Consider the following 5,791-nt stretch of genomic DNA (forward strand, 5'->3'; position numbering starts at 1 on the left):
CTGGATGCTGAAATAAAAAGAAATTTTGTTAGTAATTGGTAAAATTTCCTTGTACTTGTAGTATTTAAAAAAAAACTCGTGAAACGGTCATTTACAAGAAATTTAAACGGAAAGGTATTCTAACAAGACACGTCAAAGACAGACTACCCTAAAAACTTAAATTCATAGTATATAATAATAAAATAAACAAGAAAAAATTTAATTACCGACGAGATAATTCGTATCTGGGGTATAGATCAGGGAGGATCTGTGAAAAACTATATTATTTGGATGTCAGTGGTGGCATTCTGATTTTTGCAGAAAAAGTTATGTGATTTCTTCAGTAATATTAATTAATTTATCCTCTCTCTCAAATAGGTCTTAAAAATTACTCGTTTTTTTGTTTTTTGTTTTTTCTAAATACTATTCTAAAGCTATATTTTCTTGTGACATCTTAAAGCAATTACCATTTTCGTTGGAAATAAGCCACAATTGGATTACGACTGATAAACTTAGAGGCGCAAGCATAGACTCAGATCAGTGCCTTGTCTAGTGATCTCAACATTGAGGGCTAGAATTTCAAACACCAGTAAAGAAAATAAAAAAGCTGAGAGATGCTACAATTGCAGAACGGTACTCAGAAAACATTAGCAACAGACTAAGGAATCAAAATGTAAATGAAGAGGGCCAGACATATGGGCCAGACATATATAGACTCCTACTGGACCAAAATAAAGGAAGATATTGAATCAGCAGCGAATGATAAGATAGTAACAAAAATTTGTACCCGCAAAAATTATTGGTTTGACGATGAATGCAAGAATGCAATAAAAGAAAAAAATGAAGCCTACAGAAAGATGCTTACTCGATGAACTAGAACAACTGTAGAGAATTATCAGACAAAGAGAAAAGAAGATACACAAAAGAAAAAAAGAAACCACCTTAATACGGAAGAAGAAAATCTGGAAGACGGAAGAGGTGAGGCAAAGGGAAAAAACGAGAGGGAGGAGAAACCACCAACGATTCTTAAAGTTAAAGATGCAGTTAAAAAACTAGCCAAATACAAATCGTCCCGAATAGATAATCTCCTAGCTGAGCTATATAATGGAATTGGCCACAGTACCATAAAGGTATTAAAGCAGCTTAAAAAAAGACATATTTACACAGAAATCCCTTCCCAATGATAGAAATATTGAAATACTTTGAACCATTCCCAAAAAAGAAGATATCTTTGCGGTAAAAGTAGTAAATTGACAATTCATCAGACTGCAACCCTGAAACAAATTTAGAAAAAAACACTGGAATATGGCATTGATATTCATCACATATTCATACACTACGAAGCAGTCTACGACTCTGTGGATAGAAGAGAAATGTGCAAAGCAATGAAAGAGCTAGGTATACCAAATCAGTTGGTAAATTTAACTCAACTAACTTTTGAAAAAGTTGAATGCAGAGTACGAATTCAGGGGGAACTGTCTAAACCTTTTAAAACAAATAATGGGCTGCGCCAGGGAGACCATCCCTCCTGTATACTGTTTAATCTGGATCTAAAAAAAGTAATATGTATGTCACAAATTATAACCATTGATTCAATATACAGTGATGAGTGCCTTAAAAACCGGCAAAATAACGCAAAAGATAGAAAACATAATACGTTGTGAAATAAAAAGAGATGAAAGTAGTAGAGGTAAGAAATTATCGATAGAAACCTCTAATTTACATTACATTACATTACTTACATTACGACTATCGATAGTTTCCCACCTTTAGACGTTAGCTGATAAGCTAGTTGACTTAAGTCATAATATTACAAGTATGACGTCGAACATTAACATTTTTTAAATTTCGCAAAAAGTAAAAACTGATTGAAGGCAATAAAGCAAATGTAAGTAAACAGTTTAATTAGTAGTAATTTGATAATTAATTCTGTGTTGACGAATACAGAATAACAAGCTATCATAATTCTGTATTGAGAAGAGTGTATGCGACGTCTCAAATCACAGTTTATTATTGATCAATACTTTAATTTTGGATAAAAAAATACACTTAAACTGTTTTTACTTACATTACGTGATACGTATTACTATGACTGAAGTCAACCAGCTCATAAGCTAATGTCTGAAGATGGGAAACTTTCGATAGATCTAATGTAGTGTAAAGTAAATTATAGGTTTATGTCAATAATTTCTCACCTCTACTACTTTCATCTCTTTTTATTTCACAACGTATTATGTTTTCTATCTTTTGCGTTATTTTGCCGGTTCTTAAGGCACTCATCCCTGTATAATAATTTGTGCTTGTCTATGCTGATGATATCAATATTATTGTTAGAACGGAAAACGCTGTAGAAAACGATAAAGGATAGACAATACCATTTACGATGAAAAAGGAATAAAATATATATATATATATATATATATATATATATATATATATAGCACATTACCTTTTCTAGATGTTTTAATCTCAAATAACGATACTGAATATGAGAGTCAGGTGTATAGAAAACGAACATACACCAACAGATTATCTATATTACAAATCATATCATAATATCAATATAAAAAAGGAAATCATTAAATCCTTATATGAAAGAAAGGAAATTACTTGTTTTAACAAAAATTTGTTCTTCACGAATAAACTAAGAAATTTAAAATAATCGACAGAAAGAAATGGAACAACTTAGAACGAAATCCTACAACATACACAAGGAATAATACGAGGAAAATAACAATACCATACATAAAAGGATTATCAGAAAAGCTTTAAACGATAGGAAATAAATTCACCATTTCAATAACATTACGACAAGTAAGAAAAAGTAAAAAATTATTAAATGCAATAAAAGAGGAAAAAAATTTGGACTATAAGGAAAAAAATACAAAAATGTTCATGTTCAAAATAGTGTCAAAATTGACTTAAGTACCTGGGTGTAAAATTATATATAAAGGAAAATAAGGAACGGGAATTAGAGGCTACAATGGTAATAGGAAACAAATAGAATGAATTTGACATTGCTATATAAAACAAAAATTATAATTTACAAAACACTTATCACGCTTACAGCTATTTATACGGATGCGAAATATGGGTGCTTAATAAATCACAAATAGAGCATTTAGAAGGATGAAGAAGGAAAATACAAACAGTATTTGGAGGTTTTAAAATAGATGATCTCTTCGTCAACCATTTTTCCATTCACTACTGAATGTAGGTCTCTCCCATTTGCTTCCATCTTTCTCTAGCTTGCGCCAATCTAATCCACTGTTTGCCTGTCACTGCAATTAAGTGATCAATGGCGAAGAAGGAATAAGAAAGATCTTAGAGAGTTATATAACGAACCATACATAACGACGGCAATCAAAGCACAGAAAATACTATATTTAGGACATATTGAAAGAATGGGAAAGGAAAAAATGCTACTCTTACAATAACCAATACAAACAAATAGTAAAGGTAGACCAAGAAATAAATGAAAGGCAGCGTATATGAAGACTTACAAAAATGTAATATTGAGAATTTAGAACAAAAAATATTGAACAGATATCAATAGAAGAAAGTGGTTAAGAAATGTTTTAAAAGACTATAAGAAATTTTAAATGAATTGTGTCTAATTAAAACAAAATGTTAATAGTAAAACTGTAATAACATAATATGTCAATTTTTTAGCCTGCATCTTCAAGACTTGTTGAGCTGTAGACATAATAAATAACTTAGTCTTTAGGAAAAACAATATCGGAAAAAGCAGACGACGAACAATTTCAAATTCAATTAATTTCTTTCCGGCATTAAAAGAAAGCTATGTACCAAATTTCCACAATCTACGAATTTTACTTTAGGACATATCTTTAAAACAAATTAAGGGGATTGAAAATGGAAGAAAATATCTTGTTCATACCAAAGAAATCAAATAGACTTCTTTTCTGCATTAAGAGAATGTTTTGTACTAAATTTGAGGACTCTTTGATATTTTCTTCAGGACTTATCTTTTTATGAAAACAAAGGACATGAGAATAAAACATTTACAAGAAGGAGAAACCGATCTATTAACCCCAAATTCAATAAAATTTGTTTGTTGCATTAAGAAAAATCTATATATTAAATTAGACTTTGAAGACTGTATTACTTTCCTTTAGAATCCTTCCTCTAATAGAATTCAATTGTGATATAATATAACAAGGAGAACAAGAAAAGGAAAATACCGATGTGTCCCTTATGCAATTGAGTCTCTTTCTACATTAAAAGGATATTTTGTACCAAATTTTAAGATTTTATGGCATTCTATAAGACTTATTTTTCAAAAAAAATAAATGACATGGGGATATTAGCGGCAGAAGACGATGAAAAGGACCTATAGAAGGACTTAAAATGTAACACAAGTATTTCCTAGAATAAAAGGAAATCATGTACTAAATTTCAAGAACGGAGTTTTTTTGTTATGGCAACCTTTAAAAAAAAGAAACTAAAATCTCTAACAAAAATATCTGTAAATATACATTTAACAAGCAACTACATACTTAAAATAAATCCAAAATGGACTCCAATGGAAATTCTATAATCAATAAAAATCTATAAATAATAGTACAATTTCAAACATATTTACGTACTTTGATAATAAAAATGATAAATTAATACTAGTTAAAGTAAATAATTTACCTGATTTAAACTAAAAAATTACTTTTTAAACCCACACACCTCACTTTCTTACAGCGGTATACAACCTATAACCTACGCGTTGCTCCGTACACTAATGACTAATAACGAAAAACCTATTCCTTATCATTAGCATATGAGTGCCTGTTTTTTGAAAATGGCGAGTGCGCGCGCATAATCTACCTTGACGTAACAGGAGGAGGAGTTGATTGTTCGATTTTAAATTGATTTTTATAATATTTATGAATAGGGGCGTGACATAAATTATTTAATATTGGTAGATACTTATTGGCGACATTAAGTTATAGATAAAAAATAATATGAAATAAATATAATAATATAAAGTGTTTAATTTGTGGCGTTATTGTCACTTGAAAATAGACTATTATTCAATATCTTTAGATGTGTATTTCGTTAATATAATATGATTTTGCATAGATTTTAGTAATAAAATTAAAAATAAGACTGATACATAACACATAATTTTAGTTTTAATTTCTAATTGACACATCAACCATAAAAGATTATGGCCAACGTAATGGCAATGATGCCAGCCTGTCTACCTGCCTACTTTTATGTGCAATACTAAGCTTTTAGTAACTAAATAAGTCAAAACATAGCTTTTTTATCATCGGCGCGATCGTTAACTAACCTTGGTCGGCGCGGAATTACGCTAGAACATCTCTCTCCACGAGAGTAACTAATATAAAAATGGCAACAATGTTAGAAGAAAAAGTTTAGTTAAGCTCTATGTGATCGAGCAACAAATTATTCTAAATATAAAATCGATCGTATATCCATTATTCAATAAATTTATTAGATTTGCCTTTAAAAACTGATGTAATAGATACAGAGATATTAAACCGATATTAGTTTGATTTCTTTGAATAGACAGGAAATCATTTGTAGGTTATTATAAAACTAATTATTAGTTGTTTGTATGGTATATAAATGAAGTAATAAACTAGATGTAGAACTGGAGGACAATAAGAAAAGCTGATTTTTTAAAGTTTAGTGTGAGTGTTCGGCTTGGTGGACACAAATAAGGGGGCAACAAAATTTAAATATTTGAAATTTCACTTGTTTCCCATGATAATTATATGGAATTTTGTGTGAGTGGTTTTAAGTAAGATAACCTCCTTCCTTAAAAATAATA

This window comes from Diabrotica undecimpunctata, chromosome 9, assembly GCF_040954645.1.
Source record: "Diabrotica undecimpunctata isolate CICGRU chromosome 9, icDiaUnde3, whole genome shotgun sequence".
NCBI classification, from domain to species: Eukaryota; Metazoa; Arthropoda; class Insecta; order Coleoptera; family Chrysomelidae; genus Diabrotica; species Diabrotica undecimpunctata.